At 45.5% G+C, this 27,705-nt stretch overlaps 1 long non-coding RNA gene across 3 annotated transcripts in view; it reads left to right on the top strand.

Annotated features, from left to right (window-relative positions):
• The first annotated feature begins 1,071 nt into the window (after nucleotides 1–1,071).
• The window catches only part of LOC109442505 (uncharacterized), a 33,844-nt gene continuing 7,210 nt past the window's right edge, over nucleotides 1,072–27,705 (top strand). The window contains exons 1-6 of one of the 3 annotated variants that reach the window (XR_012490793.1): nucleotides 1,101–1,205; nucleotides 2,241–2,389; nucleotides 17,119–17,327; nucleotides 23,534–23,660; nucleotides 24,451–24,622; nucleotides 24,736–25,340. This is a non-coding gene — a long non-coding RNA (uncharacterized LOC109442505). Of the gene's footprint in view, nucleotides 1,206–2,240; nucleotides 2,390–17,118; nucleotides 17,328–23,533; nucleotides 24,623–24,735; nucleotides 25,341–27,705 lie in introns of all 3 variants that reach the window. The other 2 variants (XR_012490792.1, XR_002136637.2) reach the window with 2 other exon arrangements.

The following is a 27,705-nucleotide window of genomic DNA, read 5'->3' as shown; positions in this document are numbered from 1 at the left end:
AATTTTCCTGATAAAATCATCATGAATATTTTTAAAACTTCGTATTGAAGTATAACATAATACAGGGAAGTACAAACATTTTGTGTTCGGCTCCATGAATTGTCACAAAGTGACACACCCATATAACTAGTACCTAGGCCAAGAAGCAGAACGTGACTGACTTTCCCTGAGTTGAGAACTGAAAGAATGATAAGAATCCAGTCCTGCAAAGATGCGTGGGAGATTATTTGAAGCAGAAGGAGAAAGCAAAGGCCCTGGGGCAGTTTGGCTGGAGGGCACTGAGGGAGCCAGGATGATCAGGTCAAAGAAGAAGGAGGGAGTGAGTTCATGAAAAGCCTGGTAGTCCGTGCTGAGAAGTTTGGATTTCATTGTAAAAGCGATGGTAGCCAGTGGAGGGTTTTAATCAGTACAGTGACATGATCTCGTTTACATCTTTTAAAAGATCTATCTGGCTGCTACATGAGTTATTACTAGGGGATAAAAATAGAGGCATGAGCTAGGAGGCTAGTTCATTGATCTCAGAGAGATAATGATGGCTGAGACCAGGGTGTAGATGTGGGGGTGGAGAAAAGTGAGTGGATTCAAGACGTAATTTGGAGGTGGATGTGGTTTATGAGGACAGAGGACTCAAGCATGACTGACTTCTTATGACCTGAGTTACTGGGTGAATTAGGGTGCCACTCACCTCGATGGGCAAGAATGGAAGAAGAAGTTTAAGGGAGAAAACCAGGACTTTGTTTTAAGTACGCTAACTTTATGATGCACTTTAACATGGCAATTACACAGCCAAGTGGGGAAATCAACAAGCTAAAGTGATATGTGGGCCTTGAACTTGGAGGAGGGATCGGGGCCGGAGATAAGCACTTGGGAGTTATCAGCATACGGATAGCATTTGTAACTGTGGGACCACAAGGGAACCTAGGGGGAGACCACGCACATACACGGCCCGGAGAAAGGAGCCCAACCCAGCCCAGGGTCCTTCCCCATTTACAAATAGATCAAAGGAAAACCAAAGGGAGTGAGGAGGAGCTTGGCTTCCTGAGAAAGAAAAACACATAGGGTTTGTGTTATGAAAACCCAAGAAGAAACTGTTAGAAGAAGAGAGGAGTCAACCGTATCAATTGCTTTTGAGAACTTGAATTCAATGAGAATGAAGACTTGACCCTTGGATTTCACCACCTGCAGTTGTTGATACCTCGATAAGGGTAGGTTTTTTTGGGGGGGTTAAGGGGTGGGGGGAAGGATGTCTTAGGGGACTGGAAGCCTCTTGAATGTGTGTTGAAGAGAGACTGGGAGTAAGGAGTGAGCGATTGACCTCTTGAACGTGTGTATAATGTATGTCACAGTATGGTTTCCACACCTGTCTTCCCTCCGACCCAGGTTGCTCACGGTGCCGCTTCGTCTCTGTATCCCCAGTGCTTAGTACAGTATACCTGACACATACCATGTTTCCCCGAAAATTAGACCGGGTCTTACATTAATTTTTGCTCCAAAAGACGCATTAGGGCTTATGTTCAGGGGATGTCATCCTGAAAAATCATGCAACGGCTTATTTTCTGGTTAGGTCTTATTTTGGGGGGAAACACGGTAGTAGGTACAAAATTATTCAGATAATGTTTTTAAATAAAATCCTAGGTCCAACTTCCAGACCAGCCAGGTGCTGTATATATAGCCCGGGCACGTCACTTGATCTCTTATTGTTTCATCTGGTAAATGGAAAAACTGCAAAATGGGAAGAACAGTATCAGCCTCCCTCACAGGCTTATTGTGAAGATGGAATCAAATACCAAATGTGAAAATATGGTGCTTGGGAAGCTGTGGCTCATCATACAAATGTGAGTTAGGGTTATTATGAGCAGATGTCAGAGAATCCACCAGATTCCAGCTCTCTGAGGCACCTGGCACATTGTCCCCTGAAATTTTACTTGCAAAATCAATTCAAATTGGCTTGAGTACAGACACTTCCTCATGAACTGAAAGTCAGCCAAAAGACACAGAATAAAGAGTCATAGTCATCGTTGCACCTCACACAACAGGGCCGTGTTTACCGAGACGCTAGTTTTAGGATCAACCTTCTCAAAGGAGGTCTTTATGCATCGATGGGGAAGGTCTACCAGGCAGGATTTTAATAGCATTTCCCAGAGCAACGAAATGGAAGGGATTTGCCAATACCCCCTAGAACCAGGAATTTCCAAGTGGACTTAAAGGGCTCAAGTCTGTTCATTTGATTTCCCTTCCAGGGTCTGGGGAGGCTGCATGGTCTGGAGGCTGCCCAGGCGTTAGTGGTTGTGAGGAAGGCAGCAGCCTCTCCCATTTCACCCTCTGAGCGGCGGTCACCTTCATGTTCATCAATGTCATTATCGGAGCAATGTCAATTTGTTGAATCCAGGTACTTCTGGGCTTGATGTTTTATTGACATTGTCTTGTTTGCTCTTCACCACTACCCCATGACCTTGGTCAATGATCACTCCCATCTTACAAAAGAAGAAAATGGGGGCTCAGAAAAGTTAAGTCTTACCCGGTTCTCAAGCTAGGAGGTGGCAGAGTAGGGATTTGTGTTCCAAAGCCTGAGCTCCTTGTCTGTACCAACTCTTAGAGGGAGGTTGTTTGACCCCTTCCAGGTGGTAACGGGTGGATATGTGCAGGCAGGCTTCATTCACGGAAGTTGTTGCAAAGATGGCCATGAACCTGATCTCTTGGCTGACTCTGTTCAGGGAGGTGGTGATTTGGAGTTCTCTCAACACACACACACACACACACACACACACACACACACACACACACCTACACACACACAGACACACACACACACACACACACACACCCCTCATGGTCCAAGACCCAGATGAAGAGCTGGCTTCACATGGCTCAGCCTCATCTGGGCTACAGCTTGAACCTGAGCATCCTTTGCTCTCAAGCACCTAATAGTCCCATTTCCCAAAGAAAGCTTCCAACTGGAGACGTTGTCGCCATCTAGTTTGGAGCATTTGATTGGGCAGAGTATCCCCTTCAAGTTAGAGAACCATGTGCACAAACTCTTGGGGCCATTTGCTGAGAGGAAGTCTGTGGATGAAGCTGGCACTCACAGCTTTATGGATCTTTCTCCAGTCCAGAGTCATGGAACCAAAACATTCAGTGGAACCAGACAGACCTGGGTTCAAATGTTGCCTCTGTCACTCACAACCATCTGATCTTGGGCACTGGTGACAAGACTAAGATAATTAGGTATTTACTACATGCCAGACCCTGTTCAAGTGTTTCCCATGAATGTACTTATGAAATCGCAGATTCTCAGAGATAGATTTTATTGTTATCAACCTCATTTTACAAATGAGGCAACCAAGGCACAAAGAGGTTAAGAGACTTGCCTAAGGTCATATGGCCAATTATGAAGTGGAGGAACCCGAATCCGGGCACAGCCTGTGAGGCCAGAGCCCGCACCCTCAGCGACTGGCCCGTTTGCTTACGCCTGGTTGAGCGCTGGTTTGGGCATCTAGCAATGGAGGTAAGAGCACGTTCTTTGTAGCGGGTGAGTTGCAGAGCTGGTCTGTGAACTCCACGTGAGGGGATCGCTGGTCCTGCTTCAGCCGCCTCACGCTTAATCAAAGCCATCTTTTAAAATGCAAATCTGATGGATTTGTGGGCCCCAGATCATTACACGTTTGTGTAAATGAGTGTGTCTTTATAGTTGTGTTCTTCCTTCACAAAGGGATGGTGGAGAACACCAGGTGAAGAGGGCATATCAGTTTCCTGTAGCTGTCATAACAAAATACCACAAACTGAGTAGCTTCAAACAACAGAAAACGATTCTCTCACAGTTCTGGAGGCTAGAAGTTCAAAATCAAGGTGTTGGCAGGACCGTGCTCTCTCCGAAGGCTCAGGGGAAGAATCCTTCCTGCCTCTTCCAGCTTCTGATGATTGCCATCAATGCCTGGCATGCCTTGGCTTTTGGCACCTAACTGCGCTCTCTGCCTCTGTCTTCACGTGGCTGTCTTCCCCCTGTGCGTTTGTATTTAAAGTTCCCCTTTCTTATAAGGACACCAGTCATTGGATTAGAGCCCACTCGAATCCAGTTTAACTTCTTCTTAAGTTAAGTACATCTGCAAAGATTCTATTTCCAAATAAGGTCACATGAGGTTCTGACATTCCAGGTGAATGTGAATTTGGGGGGGGAGGGCGGGGGACGGGTACATTATTCAATCCAGTACAGAAGGAAAAGGTGACAGCAGAGTGAGGAAGTCGGTCTTGGCAGGAGGGGGAAGGCCCTTCTGTGTCTCTGTGCCTGGTTAACATTCCAGCTCTGTACTCAGTTCACCCCTCGGAGTGTCCATCTTTTTATCCATAAAATGACAGGACTGATCTTTAAGGCCACATCCACCTCGAATGTCTCTCATTTCCTAGGGGAGGAAACAAGCAGGGTTGGGGGCCATGAAAGGCCACGGGGGTGTCTGGAAGACAATGTCCCAACGAAGTCCCATAATAACAGGTCTCCCATTCTCGATGAGTCTGAAATCAACAAACAGCTCCTCATACGCCATGCCAGGACTTTCAGTAACCACATCTGATGGGCAGCGGGTGGGACCTGTTGTTCTTGGTCCAGATGAGACCACAGCTGATGGCCTCCCAGAAACAACCCAGAAAAAATCTTCAAAGGGAATAGTTAGAATCACAAAGAGATTGAGACTTGACCTGAAGTGGAAGGGCAAGAATGAGCCCTGCAAGTGAGCTTGCTTAAGGGGGGGCATGTGGGTACATCTGGAAGATTCCATAGAGGTTGAATGCTGTCCCCACCCAACAAGAGGCTTCAGATGTGTGATGAGCTAGGCCTTAGAAGGTCAGCTTGCTGAGAAAGTGCTAGCCATTGTACTAGGACATTCTATTATCTCATTTAATCTTCAAAGCAAGTTACAAAGTAAGTACTATTCTCCGTACGTATGTATGTATTGAATGTGAATTCTCTGAGGACCAAACAAAACACATTGAGGGGCTTTAAGTATGTGATTTCCAACATTCACACGTATGTGCATGAATGCAAAAAGCTCTGGAAAGAAATATACCAATATTACATAATTATTAGCATCATTTCAACCATTCTATTTTCTTTACACCCTGTTTATTTTCTCGGTTCTCTCCATCTGTTTCTTTCTATAGTCAGAAAACTATGACCTTCTTTCGTATTATTTCTATCTATTTAGTAATGCTTCTAGCTCCCCATTTAGAAGTCGTGAAAACTGAGGTTCCAGAAGGACTTGCTGAAGGGTGCACTTAGTAAATAGCAGAGCCAAGAGTTCACACCCAGGCCAGTCTCACTCCCAGACCTGGTCAGAGTCAGGGTTGGGTGTGATGGTTTGTTTGTCTTTGTTTTGGGCACTGGGCTCCCTTCCCACCCCCAGTGCAGATGTGTCTGTGGGCCTCCAGGCCTCAGGTCTCTGGCCAGTGGGGGCGTCTCATCTTCCTTCCCTCCTCAGTGAGAGGACAGTCAGCTATTTGTCCCAGAGCCAAGGACTGACTGTCAAGGGCTCAGACTCCATTTACTTCTTGAGCAGAGAAGTGGCCTTGGTCTGTGGAAACCATCAAATTGAGGGGGATGAATTTAGCTGCGCTCCCTAGTTGGCAGCAGGGAGGCAGGCAGAGTCCTGTCAGCCTGAGGATGCAGGCCGAGCTCCAAAAGGGCTTTTGTCTGAGGCCGGGCCCCAGGCCAGAGTGACATTCTTCCATGGAGGCTGCCAGGCCACTGCTGCGTGGGGCACCTGCGGGGCTGGGAGGGAGAGCCAGCCAGAGGCCCATCTTTCTTCCAGAGAAGAGAGAAGCGGGAGGGCAGGACCTGCTGTTTGGGGCCCTCGGGTGCCGAGGCCATGCCAGAGGGACTTGGGGCTTGAGAAGAGAAGCCGAGGCCCAGACTCCCGCACTGCCCAGAGATGCGGACTCTTACTTTCCCAGTTTTGTTATGTTTGGTTAAAAGCCCAATAAGAGAAGAAGTCCATTCCTTCTCTGACTGGTTTCCTACAGAAATCCTGAGCTCACAGACCTCTCTGGTGGGAAGAGGGGTCCTGTCTGAGGAGTCTCCCGTGGTAACAACTCCCTACTCGGGCATGCATCCCCCATTGGTAGAGGTGCTGTTGGTGCCCCGTCCTGATCCCTTTCGCAGGGTCGGTGCATCCAGCCCCCAGCTGCTGTGAGTGTCGGCTGCTCATGCTCACAGCTGCCCCCTTTTATGGAGAACTGCCTTCAGCCATGGGAACCATCTTATCTGGGGGAGATCCTTCCCACCCGCTTCCCAGCCCCTTGTCACCCAGGAGGCACCAACAATCAAACCAACTGGTTCTCTTGGGCGCTCACACTCACTCCACTGGCTTCACGTAGTGATATTTATTATGCCATCCCCCTGACGTGGCAACTGCCTCAGATGGAAGCTCAACATAATTGTCAGGCTTGGAAAATTACGTGTGTCCGAGAGTTGGCTTCAACAGGGACCCAGGAAGCAAATTTCCATGTTGTGTCATTATCGGTCATCCTGCAATTACTCACCAGGACCGTTTTACTTCTCCACCTCCTCTGGATCCACATAGCACATGAAGAGAAAAATGGATGGTGACTTGGGCAGCGAACAGCATTCACCTGTCCCCAGGTTCCCCAGGCGGCCTGGGGAATGGGAGTTAGCTGCCACCCAGTTTGCAAACCTGGATATTCAGTGACGTGCAGCCCATTATCCTCTTGCTTATTACCCTTTCAGGTCATTCTTTTGTTTTTTCATTCATCTATTCATTCAACATTTACTCCCTTTGTACCAATCTAGTGCTAAGGCTACACAGGTATGACGCCAGGTTCTCCCAATGACCATGCGCTAGGTGCTCTTACTGGCACGACGGTCACAGCTGAGTGATTAAGGGTGCAAGTCACTTCACAGTTCTCTTGTCTGCTGTCTAAGCAGTCTGCATTCAAAACCCCATGTCTGACTCCCAGACCCGTGTTTTGCACCACGCACAGTGCCGTACTATTCTTGTGATCCTAGAAAAGATCCTGCCAGACATCCCGTAATGCACAGCACAGGGCATAAGAGAAAGAACATTGAATGTGGAGTTAGAAGCCGGGTTGCTGGCTTGCTCTGCCACTAATCAGCATTCTCAGTTTGGGTTCGAGTCTGGTGGTTTCCTTGACACCTACCGTCCATGCTTCAGGCCCCTGGTTCAAGGCTTGTTTTCTTCCCTTGGCATGAGTGTTCGACTGACCTCCAAATAATCAGATTCTTCAGTTTGACCCCAGAATCTTCATCCTTCTCTGGGCAGCCCTCTGAGGTGTGGCTCAGTCCCCTTCTCTGACTCCGGCCCTACAGAGAGAATTTTTGAAAAATGGGAAGATATTTTAAAACCCTAAGGTCTTATTGGTGCCCTGAAGTTAAACCATGACTTCTTGGTTTGGTTGTGTGGCCCAGGCCCATCTGGGTGGACCTGCACAGACCACATTTCTCTCACGGTCTTGTGGGTAAAAGAAAATGTCTCAGGCCATTTCTCCCCAGAAGCAGACCCTCACCCAAGGATTTGAGAGTAACTGATTCATCCAGGAAGAGCTCCCAGGAGAAGCCAGGAAGGGAGTGGAGGAAGCAGATCAGGGAAGGGGGAGAAGGCAGGTAAGGGAGCAGATTCAACTAAAGTCCCAGATTCACCCTGATACCCTGGGAAATTCTGGACCATAAATTACACTTCAGAATTTCTCCCAGCTCAAGTCAAAGGGACTGTCCCCTTGTCCCCTTCACACCTGCCTGTTACTTGAGGGCAGCGCTGTGAGGAAAGTCACAGGTGTGCTCAGTCAACAGATGTGGGCGACAGACAGAGACAGCCGACTGGTCCAAGGAACATGGGAGCTCTGGAGGGGACCCCAACAGCGTTCACCACATCTCAACTCCACTAATCTTCCCTTTTTCCCAGAAGTGATTGCCAAGAAGGCTACAAAAAGTAGGAAAGGAGATAATTTAGTTCAGCAATGTTTCTTTGGTCAAATTCAAATTGTTGACCTTCTGTCTTCCTTCTGAATTTCAGGATCGCACCAACTCAGAGGGCTTCCTGTTTTATTTCAATATCGGCCTAAACAAAACCCAGTGACATTGATCTGTAGCAAAAACAAACCAACACAAAAACACAGCATGCTTCCCCAAGCCAAATAGAAATGATTTTTGCATAATCTGTTTTTTCTTTCTGGATATTGACACATCTGCTTCCCCTGCAAACGTTGGTAAGCAAGTGTTGATTGGCAGGCCCACCAGTGAGGCTTTGTGGGATACTCTGAGAGGTCGTCCTTATTTCCTCCTCAAAAAGATGGCCTCTGTCCACTTACTGTCATCTGATGATGTAGGATGCTACGTGTTTGGATAATAAAGAAGGCACAGTAGTTTCAGCACAGACAATTTTTAGGTTAAAATTTTTTAAATGCCATATAAGTAGCCCACCAGAATTTAATTTAAACGTGGGCGTACAATCTATAATTTGCTCATCAAACATAAAATAACCTAAAAAGTGTCACATTTTATACCCGTGGTTTTCCACTTGGGCAATTTTGCCCCCCAGGGGACATTTGGCAACCCCGGGAGACATTTTTTGTTGCCATAAAGGAGTGGGTAGAGGTCATCTCATAGTACACAGAACAGCCCACACAACAAAGAATTGCCCTGTCCCAAATGTCACCAGTGCTGAGGCTGACGAACCCTGTTCTAGGCTGTTGGATTTTGGGTGAGTTTTGCATAACTCTCTATATCTAGTTCTATTCTCAATAGTTTTGAACTTTCCAACTCCCAGTGTCTAAATATTTTTCCACACCAGTTAAAGGTAAGATGCTATTCCAGGTGCTCTGCTATTGACTTTACTGAATTAGCAAAACAATCATTCACTTAGCAATGTTGGATTCCCTCCATGAGAGTTTTCTGAGTGCCAGCATCAGGGCAGGTGACCAGTGTAGTCACATGGGGACCCTGCACGCAGTAGGAGGTCCCAGGCTTAATGCTCTGCAGTGGCCATCTTTAAATTCTTAATAATTTTATCTTTGAACTTGTGTTTTGATAGCAAAGTCTGATGGGACCATTATCTGAATGCACGCCCCAGGGCTTAGAGCCTCACCTCCTGTTACTGCCCACCTGCCTGGGATGGGTTCTGAATGCCCATTCCTCTGACCCCACTCAGTGACCACTGTTGCCCTTTGGCCCTGGCAGGGCAGAGAGAGGGTGTTGGGTTGGGTGAGGTATATGTGCTTCGCGCACCAAGTCAGGGGGTATGGCTCCAGGCACCCGGGTGGGTCTGCAATGCCCAGAAGTATCCTGAGCCCGAGAGAGTGTGACATTAAACAGCAAAGAAAAACACCATGTGTTATGGACTGAAAGTTCTGTCTCCCCTAAATTCATATGTTGAAGCCCTAATTCCTCAAGGTGATGGTATTTGAAGTGGGGCCTTTGGGAGGTAATTAGGCTTAGATGAGGTCATGAGGGTGGGCCCCCCCGGGATTAGTGTCCTAAGAAGAGGAACAGAGAGCAGAGCTCCCATTTTCTCTCCACATGTGAAGGAGCAGTAAGAGGGTGGCTGTCTGCAAGCCAGGAAGAGGACTCTCACCAGGAACTGAATCCGCCAGCCTCCAAAACTGTGAGGAATTGATCTTGGATTTGCCATCCTCCAAAATTGTGAGGAAATAAATTTCTGTCATTTAAGCCACCCAGTCTACAGTATTTTGTTGCAGCATCCCAAGCTAAGACACTATGACAGGTTGAGAGAGAGTGACAGTGGGAGGAAGGCAAAAGCTTTTCTTCTTGCTTTCTGGACAAGAGGCCTCACGTTGTCATTTTTGCACTGGGCCCCACAAATTACATAGCGGGTCCTGTCTAGGATTGCTGCTTTCATCACTACTTTCTTGCTAAGCAAAACCTTCCTGGCAGAGTTTGAGGCTTCCCTTTCATTCTGGAAACAGGAAGTCTTTCCACAGCAGTGCACAACCAAACCTTTTTTGGAGGAAGCTTCAGACCCGATCATCCAAACATCTAACCTACCATTGAACTACTTAACACCAAAATTATTAAAGAAAAATGAAAAGGTTATATAGTGACAGTTTGGATTTTCTTTCACATAATTGTGTATAAGTAGGTGGGATGTTTACAGTCTACTAGGTTTCTGGCTCTTTCTTTGGTTGCCTTTGGCATCTCTGGACCAGGCTTTACATGCCTTGGAGAGAACTGTCTTGCATGGTGCTTGTGGGAATGTCTAAGGATAGACAACTGGGACGTCACCTAGCTTACAGAAGCAGCTGTATTTTGTGCCTATCTGCTACTTGTGTGTGTCTTTGGCAGAATATCGTCTCCTATTTGCTTTTATTATAACATCCCTCCTGGTGGTGAGGTTGTGGGGGAAAAGACACAGAGTGCTCACCCTCCTGTAGTCACTGGGGACTCCTCATGTTCCCCCAAAGTTCCTGACAGTTGTTGAATGGCTACCTTGACTTTGATCGTGTCTCACTCGTGGGCAATGGTGCCATTCTGTTTTGTGCACTAAGTTCCTGAGCTGTAGGAAGAAGAGAGGAAATTTATTCTTGGTCATGTGACCAAGTGACTAGTAGAGCGAAACCTTGAGCTCAGTCCTGACTGATTCCAGAACATGGATTCTAGCCTCTGCTCCTCCAGTCCTGTCAGTGTTTCCTAGTAGCCTCCAGCGCTCCTGTGCCTGCTACCTGTCCGGGACTTCCAGGGCCAAGGGCCAACCAGCCCTGTTGTCTCAGGTACTCTGAGGCCGCCCAGCCAAGAAGACAAGTGGGGACTAAGTCCCACCCTATCACTGTTCCTCAAGCCTTGGTCTGCCTTCCCCATCGAGAAGAATGGGCTCCTCTGCCCACAAGGGGCATCTTTACTGAATTCACACAAAGGCACGGAATAGACAAGCAGCTGTCCAGGGTGTAGAAGGGTTGTTGGTTGGTTTGTTCTGCCTGTCTTTGACTTCCTATTGGTTATTGTCAACCCCTGGCTGCCCAGACCACTCACACCCAGCAGGATACTCCTGTCAAGAGGCCACACCTCTGACCCTTGGGGCAAAAATAGACCCCCCTGCTTTCCCACAATGTGGCACAAGGACCCACTACGTCAGAATCATCTGGGTGGTTGTTAAAACGCAGATTTCTGGATCCCTTCCAGATTGTCTTACTCAGACTCTCTGAGGGTGGGGCCTGGTAATCTGCATTTTATCAAGTACCCCAGAGTGTTCCTCTGCCCTCTAAGGTTTTTTGCAAGTCTCCTCAGCATGTCCTTCTGACTGCTCTTTCCTGGCTCTGAACCCATCACTGCCCAGTTAGCTCTGTGAGTGACCCTTCTGTGGCCCATCAGTCTTCCACATTTGGTGGATGCCAGTGTCAGAAGCCTGGCTTTCCCTCTGGGACTCTCTAGTCAGCTGGCATCTTCGCAGCTCTGTTCTGCCTCAAATGGCACCTCGTTGTAGTGAGGCCACACCCCAGGCCTTATCCAGCTGCTCTGAGCCCTTGCTCTTGCCTTTCCTGCTAACTCCTCTGGATCTTCATTTCCAAGTCCCCTCCGGCCTGGCCAACGCCCTGGTCACAGAGAGACTCAGTCTTACAGTCCCCATCACTGGAATACCTCAGTGTGCACTTTGGTTCTGAGTGTGGAGCCCAGGGGACGACAGCCAGGGCAGAGAATGCCACACCGTCCGGAGCTCGCTGCCTCTTTCTCAGACGTTTCCTTTGCTGTGTCTGGCCCAGTCTGCCCGCAGCCTGTGGTTGGGGAAACATGTAATGCTCTGGGTTTCTGGTTTATAGATTTTAGGAAATATAGGGAAATAACCTCAATTCTCATATGTGAGTCATTCAGAGTAAATGTTAGGGCTGAAAATGTCTTTTTTTTTTTTTCTTTTTTTTTAAAGCATGTTAAAGAAGCCAACAGTAAAAGATTGAATGTTCATATTTAGTTAAATACGCTGTTTGGTAGCACCCACTAAAGCCTCAGGGTTAAGCTGCTGTTTTCCAGGGAAAATTACTTAATTATAATAATACTAAGTTATCGTGGTAACAACCAACATTGTGTTTTATAGGTTATGTATATTGTATTTTATTTGGCAGTCATAGAACACTAATGGGTAATTGTTACTCTGTGCCAGGCACTGCTCTATGAGTTTTATGTATGTTAATTCCTTACCAACACAGAGAGGTTAAGTAGTTTGTCCAAAGCCACACAGCTTGTGAGTAGCTTAGCCAGGATTGGCACCCATGCAATCCAGCTTCCAAGTCTGTGTTTAAAGATAAAGCTATAACTGACTCATATTAACCCAGGAAGGTAGATTTTAATATTCCTATTTTACATGTGAGGTGCCCAAAGATGAAAAAAAGTGAAGTGGCTTGTCTGGGTGAATCACTACCTCCTTTTCAAGGTAGTGGCTCAGGAGGTATAGTTTTGGTGGCCATGTTCTGAAGGTCTGTGGGGGAAACACCTAAGAGGGCCATGGGAGTGAGTCTGGAAATCCTGATGGTAACTTCTAGGGTCAAGAACATCCCATTATTGGCAAATTTGGCTGGCATTAAATCAGGTAATTATAAGCAATGGCTTACATGCTGTGCGGGAACCATGCCAGGGTGCGATGGGATTACAGATGAGGGGGCCTGAGGGGTCAAGAAAGAAGGGTGGAGTTGGGTGAGTCATATTAAGGTGAGATTTTCTAGTGAAATGGTATCTAAGACTAAAAGGATGAGTTTGCCAGTCAAAAGGGGGTGGAGGCACATCTGCTTTTGTGCACTAGATAGTTATTTATGGTGCACCAATTCTTCCATCAAGAATAACTGGAAAGGCTAGATTACAAATCAAACAATTGATCAAGCAGAAACCGAAACAGCTGTGTGAAAGGATTCAGAACTACCAAGGCAACTAGGGCTTGAGAGAACATTGTCACTATAAGGGAGCAATAGAGAAGTGAGTGATATTTTACACCACTTTCCTCCTTAAAGCGTTTGCAGTTTGTCAGGAAAGTCCTTTAGAAGGTGATAGCGAGAAGTCTAAAAAGCTAAGCAAGATTCTTGTCAGTCTCAAGGTACTGAGGGAATTCAAGTTCTGCCAGAAAGGAAAGGCCCTGGTACGAAGACTGGACTTTTAATGAGACCACTGGAAGTCTGTGTCCTAAGAGTAAGGGCAACTGGGAATAGATTAGGCCTTACAAAAATAATCTTACACTCAAACCATCTCCATTTCTGATTGGGTTAAGGGGAATGGTTCCTATACTAACTGCATTCAAGAAGAAAAGTAAAGCCTCTCTGGAGAAATATAACATCATTTGGATTCTCTATAATTTTTCAAGAAAGTGTCCAGCCTTTAATTTAAAAATTGCCACATATTCCAATAAAAGAGAATCAAAAGATCATAACTCAAAGGAAAAAAAAATCAGACAATAGAAAAAGACCCACAGATGATACAGACTTTGGTTAACAAACCCAGTCTTTAAAATAACTGTAATTAATTTTTTCAAGAGAGTGATGACAAGGTGGCAAATTGGATCTACAGATAAAAATCAAATAGAAAATCTAGAATTGAACAGTCCAATATGGAAATTAAGAACTTAATAGATAGATTTAACAGCAAATTTGATATGATGGAAGAGAGGATTAGTGAACTTGAAGAGAGGATTGTAGTAAATATCAAGACTTAAGCACAGAGGAAAAAAATATGTAAACTACAAAAAAGAGAAAGAGATATATAAAACATGATGAAAAGGTCTAAAATGCAAGCAATTGAAGTCCCTTAAGAAAAAGGGAGAAAAATAGGGCAAAGAAATATTTGAAAATACACAGGCTGAATTATTTTTCAGGATATTAAACTACTTCCAGTAGTCCATTGTTCCATTTGATCTTCACAGCAATTTTGTCAAAAGGTATTATTATATCCATTTACAGATGAAGAAATGGAGTCTTGAAGAGGGTAAGGGCCTTCATTCATTTCTTTAAAATGCAATCATTCATTTATTCAGCAAACATTTGTCAAGTGGCATCATTTGTAAACTTGTTATGCAAAGCAATCAAGAGCTTTAGAAATGATAAATATGTGAGTAAATATAAACAAATTTTTCTTATTTTTAATTTAAAAAGATTATTAGCTGTTTAAGCTAAAAATGTTGACTTTATATTACATATGGAATCATCAGTATGACAAATAAAAGCAGGTTTAATAGCAAATTTGATATGATGGAAGAGAGGATTAGTAAACTTGAAGAGAGGATTGTAGTAAATATCAAGACTTAAGCACAGAGGAAAAAATACGTAAACTACAAAAAAGAAAGAAATAAATATATAAAACATTTCACACACACACAAAACAGAAGGGAGAGAAATGAAAGTATACTCTATTAAGTTCCTTACATTATACATGAAGTTTTATAATACTATTTAGAGACAGAATGTTTTGAGTCAAAGAGGCATAATACAAAACCTAGAGCAAACATTAAAATATACTCAATAATCCAAAAGAAGGCAAAAAGAAAGGAGAAAAGAAACAAAAAACAGATGGGATAAATGGAATACAAATAACAAGATGGTTGACTTAAACCCAAATATATTGGTAATTACATTAAGTATAAATTGTCTCAATACTCCAATTCAAAGACCAATATTGTCAGCCGTAGTTTTAAAAATTCAGCAAAATGGGTAAAATTTTAAAAACTGATGATCCCGAGTATAGACAAACATTTGGAACAACTAGAACTCTCAGATATTGCTAGTGGGAGTGTAAAGTAGTACAACCACTTTGGAAAACTGGTTGGCAATATCTATTAATGTCAAATATATGTATATCATACAATCCAGCAATTCTACCCAGCAGAAATGTGTATATATGTTCACCAAAAAAATGTAAAAGAATGTTTACAGCAGCACTTTTGTAATAGCTAGAACCTAGAAACCACTCATATTCCCATCAACATTAAACTGAATGAGTAAATTGTGGTATGTTTACACAATGGAATATTATAAGGCAATAAAAAAGAACATACTACTGCCATATGCAGCAACATGGGAGAATCTCACAAAATAATATTAAATGAAAGGAACCAGATTTTTAAAAAAGCATATACTGTATGATTCCGTTTAACTAAAGTTCAAAATCAGGCAAAATGAATCAATTTGGAATGAAGTCAGAATACTGGCTACCTTTCAGGGGGTGGTGTCTGGGAGAGCACTGGAGGGAGGCTTCTAGAGTGCTGATGATATGCTAGTCCTTGATTTGTATAATCGTTGGGTGTGTCACGTCTGTAAAAATGCATCCAGCTCTAAATTTAGAACTTGTCCACTTTGCTATATTCATGTAATACGTCAGTAAAATATTACCTACTCAAAAATAGGGACGAAATGACATTCTAGGCAAGGAAGATGGAATAAACAAAGGTATGGGGGGAATAAATAACATAATGTATGGAAAACTACAGGTAGCTCAATGTTGCTAGAGCGTAAAGCGTGAGGTAGATTATGTAAGCAAGGCTGAGGGAAGACGTTACTGTGTTCATGAAGGGCCTGTGTGCCCCACGAAAGAATGTGGAGTGTATTCTGAGGTCAGTTAAACACTGTAAGATTCTGAGCAAGAGGTGACATCATGAGATTCGAAATAAAAATAAATCCTAATGTCCACTGGTGAAGAGGGACAAAAATAGTGTCAGAGAAACTGGTTAAGATGCTCTTGCAGAGCTCCAGGATGAGAGATGATGAAGGAGTGAATCAGGGCAGTGATTGTGGGGATATGAAGAGAGTAGAATTTCCGTACTCTTTAGAAGACAGTATTAGTAAGACTTTATTGGACGTAGGAGAGGACGAAAGCCAGAGTTGGGGATGATTCCTAAATTTGTAACACAGCTGACTGCATGGCTGGTGGTTCCACCAAACGGGGTAGAAAACATTGAGGAGTAAGGGGCAGAAGCCAGCTTTAGACAGTTTGGACAGGTTTACCAGATAAGACAGCACTCCAGTGGAGGGGGATTCTTTGGGAGTTATTTTGGGGCCCCCTGCTTCCTAGAATTGATGACCAGTTTAAATGTCAGGTCTCTGATGCTCTCTACAATTACTGTTTGGATTTCTTGCCTTTTCTGGTCATAGTGCACATTCAAGACACAAAGCCCTGGTTGTCAGCAGCAGAGCTAGCAGCAAGGGTGCCCTGGGGTCTGAAAGACTTCATCTCGCTTTCCTCCGCTGCTCCAGACAAAAGCTGTCTTATGCACCATCTATTTCAGTCATTTTTATGAGTGCCGTGGAATATCTTCAAGCTATCCCTTTTAAGCATTATCTCTTGGCAGTTAAGAAAATAGATCCATTGCAAGCACTGAAGTTTCTGAAAGGGGGTTTAAAAATAGCTCAGGGCGCTAGACAGCTGCAGCTACTGGGAAATTGAGCCCTTCGCTTGCGCTTTTGCTGGTTTCCATTTTAACTCTGCAGCTGGAAATCAGTAGCTCTTTCTCTGCTAGGAACAGATGCAAAAGGAGGAAGGAACGAGCCAGGGCCCTCTCTTGACTTGGGGTCACACTTGGCAATCTGTGAACGCTCAGAAGCACTGGAATGATGGAGAGTGGGCATATTAAACTCGTGGGTTTGAAAAAGCCTATTCAATATTATGATATACGCCTATCTTTATATTTGGAAATGAAAAATATAAGCCTATTGGTATTGTCATGCAAATTATAGGAAGCAAATAGGATAAATTCCTCTTGGCTAATAGGGATAGGGAGAAAACACATTAAGTGATGAGAGTGCTGTGCTGCCATTCTCTCATGGACATTTATGGATAGCGCTAATGGAGGCTCTTGTCCCATTCCCGTCTTCAGGTGTGAAAACTAGGCTGCGAGGATATCCCTCAAGGGGGCAAATTTGGCATGATGACAAGAGCTGGGCTCCAGATTTAGTTAATAAATCCTGACTTCCACCTTATTTTGTAAAATAGGGGCTATCCTTTGTTCTCACAGCACTACTGTCGTGATTCTAGGTGAAGTTTTATGGCTGTCGAAGGCCCTCAAAGGGTTCAGGAGCGAAAGCTCTGGAAAACATTAAGGTGACTCATTACCACTTAACGTGAGCCTTTCTCTAGACGAATGATCTCCCGTTTTTCACTTCTACATATCTCTTCTGTAGAAACATTGGCTCATGGCCCAGAGATCTACGTACAAGGAAGTTCAGCTGTGACGGCAAGAGAAAAAGATGGGAAACAACCTAAATGTCCAAAGACAGAGAAACGGCTAAATATATATTGAGATCGTTCATACAATGGAATACTATGGAGCCATTGACAAAACGCCAAGGTTCTCGACGGACCAACATAGAAAGAGACCCAAGATGCAGGGGTAAGTGAACAGGGGAAGTCTCAAAACAGTATACTTTGGTCTTATATTTATCAATGAAGTGCGATACAAAATTGCTTTTTAAGATATACGCCCATAGGTACAATATGTTATATAAGTATATATTTAAAAACCCGATCACATATTGGAAATGTATTCCTATCTGTATTGAAAAGACCTGGGAGGATTTCACACCCATTAGTTAACATTGGACACCCCTGGGGAATGGACCGCCATTGGAGAAACGGCAAGGAGGTGCAAAAGATAACTTTTAAAGACTTCATAAATGTAGCTGGTCTTTAAAATTTTTTTTACAACAAAAATGGATTCATTTACTACTGGTATCCATAAATAAGACTATCCAATAGGATAAAAAATAAATAAATTCCTAATGATGAAATTTCAGGCTTGTGAATACATTGTGTCTGTTTTCAGCAGGACCCTCTGGGTTCCATTGGCTCTATTGCTGCCTCTGACACCCGCTGTGTGGTTTTGGACAAGTCACTTTGTCTCTTTAGGCCTCAGTTTCCTTTTGCAATGAGGAGGCTGTACTAGGGTACCAATTGATGAGCATTTTTATTATTAACTTTCAAATACCTGACCTCTCTTTACAAATGCATTTATGTGTGTGGAAGCTCAATACATGAAGTAGAAGAAAGTGTGTCAACGATGCAGCCATGTGTGCCCTGGATCCATTTCAGTGCTAACGTTTTCTGACTTTAGTTGAATGCAATGAACCCCATCCATCAGTCAGAGCCGCACTGCCTCTCAAATGAGTGGAAAATAACTAGGTGATTATAAGTGACCCACAAAAGCTCACGTATATTGCTCTTGCAAAGTGTTTCCCTGAGCATTAAGCTCAGATGCTAACAGCTGTCTGATAGCTCAGGGACTATTTGGGCTCCAAGGAGACTATTGCTATTTCTAGAGAGTTCTGTGAGGACCCCAGGTCTTTGGAAGAACATCCATGGGTGGTTTTCAAGGGAATCAGATTCCAGGAACTGCGCCCAGACTCCTCCAGCCCTACCTCCAGTCCCTGACCGAGAGCTGCGACTCTGGGATAACAGTAGAAAGGCAAGGCCACCTGGGGAAAGGGTGGGGGCAAGAGGAGAGGTCAGGTGCAACGCACAACACACGGTGAAATGTGAGGAAGGCTCATCAGTGTCTGTTCCCTGCTCTGCAAAGCACCATCGGGCATTCTGTGGAATTCACCCCAGCTTCCTCTGGCTATAACGAAGTGATTAGGTTGGTGCAACGGTAATTGCGGTTTTGCAATTATTTTGAGCCTTTTAAACTGCAATTGTTTTTGCACCACCCTAATATTTAGGATCATTTTGTCTCTTTAGGGACAGGGTTAGCTGCCCCATGAGTCTCTGCCTCATCAGAGCCCATGTACTTTAATGTCCCTGTCTCGAGTTTTAATGAGCAGCACATCACCCAGAATAAAGCCTGGTTCTGGGCCATTTGCATCTGGCCCAGACCGGCAAGATTCTACCTCAGAGGAAGGGAGAACACAGAGGAAATGTAGTCCCCAAGGAGAGAAGGATAGATATGCAGGGCCGTTCAGAAGGATTCCTTCCTGGCCCAAGTCTTCTCCATGGGCAGAAACAGAAGGTTGGCAGCCAACATTTCACACCTCCCTGACTTTTCCTGTGGATGGAGAGCTAGAGACCTGGGTTAATGACCAGTTGCAGCCCAAGTCTCCACTCCCACCACGGCACACCAGTCTAGGGTCAGGAGACCAGGGTTCAAGCCGCCCAGTTGAGCCACTTTGTCATTGCAAGACTAGTCACATGCCTTCCCTGTTTCAGTTTCGTTTATGAAAGGATATTGGATTAGATTCTTTGCAAGGTCCCTGCCAGGCCTACCATTAAGTCTAGAACTAGATTCTAAGAGCCTAAGACAGGGTCCCACCTCCTAGTAAGTGGAAGGGAGTGAGCTCTCCTGGTTAAGTGTATGGAGCCTGGGATCAAACTTCTGGGTTTAAATTCCGACTGTCCTTTCCTTGCTGGGACTTTGGAGCAAGGTTTTTGATCTCTCTGAGCCTGTTTCTAAATTGGCAAAATGAAGATAAGAGTTGCAGTGATTCTGTAACGTCAAGAGGAATGCAAGAGATAATCTTGCATGAAGCTCAGGACCTGACACAATAAGTGTTCAATAACCCTGAGCTTATTATTTTGCGTTTTTCCAGTTCATTATGGTGCTGAGATCACAGCAAGTACTGGCTGAAATTGTTCCTTGATGAAACATCACACCTTACCATAGATTCAATTATACTACAGGCCAAATCCTGAGCCCTATAAAGCTCATTCATTCATTCACTCATTCATTCATTCATTCATTCATTCATTCATTCAATACTAATCAATCAATATTCATTGACTGCCTTAGGTGTGGCCTCCAGGACTGAGGACGCAAAGACGCTCAGACCTACTCTAGAACTTCTTCTAACACAGTTCTGACATCGAGCGCACCTCGTTCAGTAAGACGTGTTTGTGAAGCGTTTATGGAATTCAGAGAACTGCTCTGATGTCATTGGGAGTCGATATGATGACCCATTTCCTGCCCACAAAGAGTTTAGAATGTCAAAGGGGAGGAAAACGACACACTTGTGAAGCAAAATAGGATCTTTGTACGTGATCAAGTTACGTTAAAGTGACTGTCAGGGCCCTCTGCGATGACCCCCCCCCCCCCGGGGTGACTTTGTGACATCTGCTGAGCACTTATGTGTCAGGGACCAGGTCTAGAGGTGTCCACGTGGGATCCACTCAACTTCATGAGGTAGTCACTAGTGTTAACCCCATTTCACAGCTAAAGGAAATAGTCTCAGTGAGAGTAAGTAACTATCAAGGGTCACTTAGCTGGCAAAAGACAGAGGTCTGCCCTCTCTCATCTCACTGTACCCCATGGTATCAGTTTGCTAGGGCTGCCATAACAAAGTGTCACAAAAGGGTAACTGAAAACAGAAATTTGTTGTCTCCCAGTTCTGGAGGCTGGAAGTCCAAGACCCAGGTGTCAGCAGGGCTGGTTCCTTCTGAGGACTAGAAGGGAGTCTGTTCTGTGCCTCTCTCCCAGTTTGGTGGTTGCCGGCACTCCTTGGCTTGCAGATGCCTCACCCCGATCTCTGCCTCCATCTTCACATGACGTTCTGCCTGTGTGTGTCTGCCTCTGCGTCTAACTTTCCCCTTTTTATAAGGACACTAGTCATATTGGAGTAGAGCCCACCCTAATGACTTCATCTTAACTTGATCACATACAAAGATCCTATTTGCAAATAAGGTCATGTTCACAAGTCCTGGGGTTAGGACTCAACATCTTTTGGGGGACACAGTTCAACCCAGAACGCTTACCTTCGAGGCTTTGGCATCCTGCACGCTCAGCTGTCCTTCTACTTCCTTTCAGAGACAGGCTCGGTTAGCCTGGAGTTTGAGCTCCTCCGTGACGTCCTAAGTGGCCCGTGCCCATCTGGACTGTCAAGGGTCCTTGGCTTGTTGAGGCAGGGCCCATGGTGCCAGCCACTCTCCCCACTGGAATGGACCAGCTGGCATGATGAGAGGCCAAGTAGAGGAGGCAGGTCACCTTCTGCATATCAAAGTGTCACTACAACAAGAACAGGATGACAATGACGGCTTAGTGATCACTTATTATCCACCAGGCACTGAGTTAAGTATTTTCCATGCATAATCTATTTCTTCTGCACAGCAACCCTAAGAGTTAGGCATTGCCGTACCATTTCATAAATGAAAAAAAAGAAAAGGTTAATAGAGGTTAGGTTCTTTTCCAAAACTACTGACTGCAAGACAACCAACACAGTGTCTGGCCTACAACAATTATGAAACATTAGCAAATATTTCTTACTATGTTGCCTCCTTTCCCATGGAGCTTTTGGGTTACAAGACACTCTTTTCCCTCCTCTCTCTTCTGGTTCACTGGGAACCCTGCCTAAGCCTTATTAGTTCATACCCTGGGGCTGTGGATGAAGCCAGTGAGTTACAAGGGCAGTAGCCACAGGCAGTGTGACCTTGTAACAAAGCTGGGCAAGGACTGAAGCCTGTCCCCAAGGGTCCACCCTGTATAGTTTTCCTAGAGCTCTGGGAACTTCCCATACCCTGCTCCCTCATGCAGGGCGTGAAGTAAGCCCAACGCTTATTCTGGGAGTTGCTCTTGATGTTGCTGTATAAAACCCCATTATTTTAATTGTTCCAGAAGGTGCACTGGGGTGCTTTCCCAGGGCCTGAGTTCTTGGGCGGAGACGGAGCAGAGGTCAGGAGCAGCAGAAGCAGGGCCAGGGTGGAGGGATCCTGGCCAGCTGCCTCCTGCGACCTCTTGGGCTCTCCAAATGCTTTTCTGATTATAAAAGTGATCAGTGATTACTTTTCAAAAACGATGAAAGTGAGTGAAGTTAAAAGCAACAGTCCTTCTCACAATCCTAGCCTTTGGTGTATAGGCTTCCATAATTAATTCTTCTGTTTACAAATAAATATATGCACACACATGTCAATAAAACGATACCATTATTCATCTGCTTTTGCCGCTTTATGATATAGGAGCATCATGTCTGTCTATACAGAATGATATTCTATTTAATGATTGCACAAGGTTTGATTGTTTTGTTCTGTAAATGAAGCATAATTTATTTAACTAGACTGTTAGAGTTTTATATTGTTTCCTAGTTTTGTTCTTATGAACAATAGTGAAATAAAAATTCCCATGCATAAGATTTAGTCTTCTTTGCCCAATTATTTCTTTAGAATTAACTCTTAAAGGTGAGTTGCTGGGTCAAAGGGTAAACCTATTTAAAAGGTAAAAATAAATTTTTATGTGCATTTCCAGATTGCCCCCCCATCAATGTTAGATATGGTAACATTCTCACCAATAGTATTTGAGACTGTTTTCTCTTCTCTGCCCACTGAGCATTACACATTTAACAGGAAAAAATTCTCTCATTTTAAATTACGTTTGTTTTTTTTTAATCATGAGTGAAGTTGACCACATTTTCATATTTTTTTGGCTATTTGCATTTCCTTCTGCAGTTGCTATTGCTGCTGTTTCTCTGCTGGGGTATACTCATGGGATGCCAAGGAAATTATATCCGTAGCTTGTATCTGGACTTTCAATACCAAGATGGGGATCTTTGCTTTGTTGGCTTTCAATTGTCTGGGGAAAAGGGGGCCAGTGACCATGAGACTCAGAGGTCAGTTATAATCTTTTGTGAATTCAGGGCAATTCATTCATTTACTCTTTCATCCACTTGGAAATTATTCTTGTAGTAATCCTTTGCTCTGATTTACTCATTAATCATTTTTTCAAGTAGTTATTGAGCATCTGCTGCCTATGAAATGCCAAGTCCCCTGGGGGACTTGGAGGGAAATCTACCATGTTCGTGACTACTCTCCTTGCCTAAGAGGGACATCAGTCCCATAAATGGTGCCCTAGGATTTCTGAGCCAGCCCAGTGGGTGGGAGGAACGATGACGGGAGAGGCTGTGATCTGGGAAGTCTTTCCTGAGGTGGTGTTAGAGGATCGGTGCAATTTGGGTAGGAGGATTTGGACAAAGGGTCCCAGTGGGGAAGCAGAGAGAGAGAACAGACACTTGATAGTTGGAGAAAAAGTATAAACAAACGCACTAGGAGACTCAGGCTGGCGTGAGGGTGGCTGGAGCAAAGGCTCTTCTTAAAGGTAATTCGTGCGATTGGGACAGTGGCGTGTGCCTGCCGTGCTAATGCACGTGGACCTACCTCTAACCACCAGGAAGCTAGAGTAAAGCAGAGCCGTGTTTGAGGAACATTATTCTGGCAGCAGTGTGAACAGATGGGAGAGGAGGAGACCGAAGCAGAGACTTCAGTTAAGGCAGCTGCAATAGCAAAGCAAAGGTGAGGGACGAGGAAAGCCTGAGTTATGAAGGAGAGGGCTGGGCTAGCAGTCGGGAGACCTGGGTTCCACTCCTCCCTCTGTCTCTAGCTTGTCGATAAAGGAAGCTGCTGTCAGAACGGTCAGAGGACTGTCTCTCAAACGGCACGGACCCAGCTCTGTGTCATTCCACGAATCACCAGTGCTCTCTAGGTGTGCCGGCAAATAGAGTGAAAACCATGATCAAAGGCTATGAGAAAGGCAGCCAGGGGTGAAGGCGGGGCTGCCCATGAAACCCGTGGAGGAAAAGAAATGTGCTGTTGAGATGTTCTTTTTCTCCCCTTCATTCTTTTTGACAGCTGCCAAGCAATTCCATCTTATGGAGGCTCCATAATTTCCCTATTTCTTGATGGAGGAAAATCTTCAAAATTTTTGTTATGAACACTATTGCCATGGAACCCTTTACGCAGTGAGTTCTGAGCACAGGTGAGTATTTCTGTAGGGCAGTTTCTTGGTAGTGGGAGAGTGTGTGTTCTTTACATTTTGATGGCTTTTGCTGAATTACCCTCCCCAAAGGATCCTCTTTATTATTCCGGTGACTAAATGAAGGTTCAGGGAAGCTGTGTCACTTGCCTCGAGCCATATCAATGATATGATTTATCAGAATTTGAGGCCAGGTGGGTCTGTCTTCAACCCTCTATTCTCTTCATTGCTCTATGCTATGAATGCTTGTAACTCTTCCCACAGTAACTCTCCAATGTTTATTTTTTTCTCCCTCCAGCACAGCAACCAGCAAGAAAAACCACACAATGAAAGGGCCTTGGGTAACTATTTGGGAGACAGCAAAGAAATGGGGGAGAAGGGTTAGAGATCCACTCCAGGGTTGGCCCTAGGAGGGGGACAGGGCACTCCCCAAGACTGGACTCTATGGTGGCAGCTCAAAGGTGGTGAAGAAAGCAGGCTGAGTCTCTGGGAAGTGAGGAAGACAGCCCAGCCTAAGAGGGTGCCCTGGGGGCTTCCTGGGAGAAAAAACTGGAAAGAGCCCAAACAGCTTGCAGCTTAATCCAGAAAAATATTTGATAAAGAGCAGTCAGCTCCACATTCTTCCTATAAGCTAAATTCCTTGGGTCCTTGTGACATTTCTGCCCCAAAAGGTGGCAATGAGAAAATGTGTGTGCTGGTGTCAAAAGCATTTTTTTGTGTGTGTGGGGGGGCTCCCTAGGATTCAGTTACAATTCCTGGCTTCTGTCTCCTTCTGCTCTGCTCTTCCCCTCAGCTTCCACACACCATCCTAATGAAAACTTGAAGTGACAATTCATGAAGTTGGGAGTTTCCCACAGTGCAATTCAGCCTCTGTTGTTGCCTGCTTCACACTGTGCAGTGTCAGACAGTGGTTGGAGTCAGACAGCCAGGGCTCAAATCCTGGACCTTTGTCTTTGGAACCTGAGGTAAGTGATTCAACGTCTCATCATCCGTAAAATTAAGATACTAATATGCCTAGTCATAGAGTTGTTGGGTTAAGTGAAATCATCATGTTTTGTTTTTTTTTTTCACTTTCCAGACTCCTCAGTTTACTGAGGTAATGGCTTCTGACATTTGGCACAGAGGTGAATGAGGATAAAAACAATGACAGCATAGAAGGAGTGCTGACCACATGCTAGGCAAGTGTTCTCAGTCTTTATACATATTGTATTAGTGATCTGTCGCTCCATAATAAATTCCCCCCAAATGTAAGCAACAAATATTAAACATTATTTTATATCTCTCACAGTTTTTGTGGATCAGATGTCTGGGAGCAGCGTCGCTGGCTGGTTCTGGCTCAGGGTCTCTCATGAGGACGCAGCCAAGATGTCAGCTGGGCTGTGCCACCTGAAGGCTTGATCGGAGCTGGAGGATCCGTTTCTAAGATGGCTCCCTCACATGCCTGGATGTTTGTGCTGGTTGTTGGCAGGAGGCTTCAGTTCTTCTCCATGTAGACCTCTCCAGAGTGCTGCTGAAGTACCGTGGCAGCTGGCTTCTCCTAGAGCGAATGCTCCAAGATAGCTGGAAGTGACAATGTCTTCTATGACCCGGTCTTGAACGTCATGCTCCATCATTTCTGCAGGTTGCACAGGACAGGCCTATCCAGCATGAGAGGGGACTATGAAAGGACCAGAATACCAGGAGGTGAGGTTCCCTGGAGCCCTCTGGGAGGCTGGCTAGGCATGTGTTCACTCCTTTAACCCTCGAGATGTGCCCGGGAGGCTCAGTTAGAAGAGACTGGGGTGAAGAAGGAGGTTCCGAGTGTAGGCGGTCCAGATTTCAGAGGTTCTAGAGACAGCGCTCCATGTCAGCGTCTGCTGTGTGAGTGTGGAGCTGCTGGTTCAGTGGAAGCAATGTCGCCGGAGGAAGAGCTTGGTCAGGGGTGATTAGTGACTTGTTCTTGGCTGTGTCCCTTCTGAGCAGGATTCTTCAGCCCTGCTGGAGATTCTGTGAGCTACCAAATATAATATGCTTGACTGCTTAAACGAGTTGAAAATGGTCTTATTGTCTGCCGTGAAGACCTGCAATGACTGTTACAAACAGTTCGGGGCACAGGGACATTATGAGGGACCCACCACATACTGTTATGGCCCAAGGGCTACATCCTCTTGGGTCTTATTAGCATAAACGTGGCTCCTACAAGAAAGGAGGTGAGAGTACATGCCTATTCTGCACAGGAATATTGGGCCTGGAGGTTATTTTTGTTTTCAAGAGGGATAAGTGACAAGTAGGAACATGCCCAGAGGGGAGAGGCCATGATGGTAGGGGAACACAAAACCATATCCCTTGAGGCCGAGGGGTTGTTTTCCTGGGAAAGAGAAGACTCTGAGGGAACCATGCGAGCTTTTGTCACATGTGTGAAGCATTCTCTTGTGGTATCACGGCACAGAGTGTGGGACAGACTCAGGTTCACCTCCTGGTTACTCTTCTGTGTGGCCCTGGACAAGGCCCCTGGTCTCTCTGAGTCATTTATGGTAACACCTGGCATGTAGTATATGCTCAATAAACACAGGCCCCTTTCTTCTTTACCCGCAACATCAATGAGGGTGTAAGAGGCAAATCTGCCCGTGGTTTGACTATAAAACGCAAGCAGTTGATTGCCTTGTCCTTGAAGGAATCCAAGTACAGACTGGAAGATCCACTGGACTATCTTTCCTCACTGAGCCCATCTGGACGACTATGTTCCAAGCTAAGCATGTAACGTGCATTTTCTCACGTATTCTTACTGGCAATCTTACAAAGTGGGCATTATTATGTCCTTTTTACAGACGGGAAAACTGAGGCTTAGAGGTGTGAAACAGCTTGCCATTCTAAGTGGCAACGTCAGAATTTGAACCCAGCTTTCTCTGGCCCCGGAGATGTTCTTGTAACCATTATAGTTTGCTGAATGTGGAGGAATGGGGGTGGAGGGTAAGAGCAGGGGAGGGCAAGTGTTAAGAGGTGCTGGCAGAGAGGCCCTCCAAGACGTTTTCTCATTTAGAGCTTCAGATCCTTTGGTTTCCTTGGGGCTGTGCATCAAAGTCCCCGGTTCAGGCTGGGCCCCAGCCCTGACTCCCAGCCCCTGCACAATGTCTGGCATTCCCACTCCAGCTTCCCGCTTCTGCACGCCTGGAAGGAAGCAGGCTGTGAAGGGCACTGATGCTGCCTGAATGCCATGGCAGGCCCTCACAGTGGGGCCCCGGGCAGCCGGCATTGTGCAAGCAGGAGAAGCAGGCCCTGGAATCCTTTCTTTTCTGGAGAATTTATGTGCAGGACAAAAGGAACCATTATTCCCAGGGCTGCCACGGCTGCTGCCCAGGCCTGTGGCCCAGGTGTCACATGCTGTCTCCATCTCTCAGCCGGCTTTCTCCCTTTGTCTGCGGGAACAGAGACTCTTGGTCCCTGATCCCTTCTCTGACACCTTCCCAACCCCCTTTGGCTTTGGTCCCTGGCCACCGCTTTTCTGAAATAAACTCAAATCCTCAGTAGACTTGAAGAGTCCGCTGGGCAGGAGATGGAGCGGGCTGGCCTTTGGGATGCGGCTGCCGCTGGTTCTCCAGTTCAGCACTGTGCCCACATCTGGACCTCAGCCCTGTGGGCAGGGCCCTGGCACACTGCAGAGCCATCACCAGGCTCCTTTGGGGATTCCACTAACCGGCAAAATTCATCCTGAGCATCCTGGCTGAGACTGCCAGGCTTTCTTGCACTGAACTCTGTTTCCCTCGCTTTCATGTCTCTCCCCACTCACTCCACGTTCCCGTGCTACAGAAACAGGAAACCGGCTTTGGGTAGCTTCCTGTCAGCCAGCATGCCTTTCTCACCTTGGTGCCTTCACTCATGCTTTCCTCTTTGCTTAGAAAACCCTTCCCACCTTTCTTGGCTGATTTTCTAAGACTTCCTCATCCTTCAAAGCCAAGCTCAGGTGTCACTTCCAAGAAGGCCTCGGCCCCACTCCACTGTGTTCCTTTAGCATTGAGTTGACTCACCTCAGGTGTTTTACCCCATAGGTGATGTGGTGGGATGGGTGCAA

This window comes from Rhinolophus sinicus, linkage group LG12, assembly GCF_036562045.2.
Source record: "Rhinolophus sinicus isolate RSC01 linkage group LG12, ASM3656204v1, whole genome shotgun sequence".
NCBI lineage: Eukaryota > Metazoa > Chordata > Mammalia > Chiroptera > Rhinolophidae > Rhinolophus > Rhinolophus sinicus.
The sequence above is the reverse complement of the archived record's forward strand: the minus strand, read 5'-3'. Positions and strand labels throughout refer to the sequence as shown.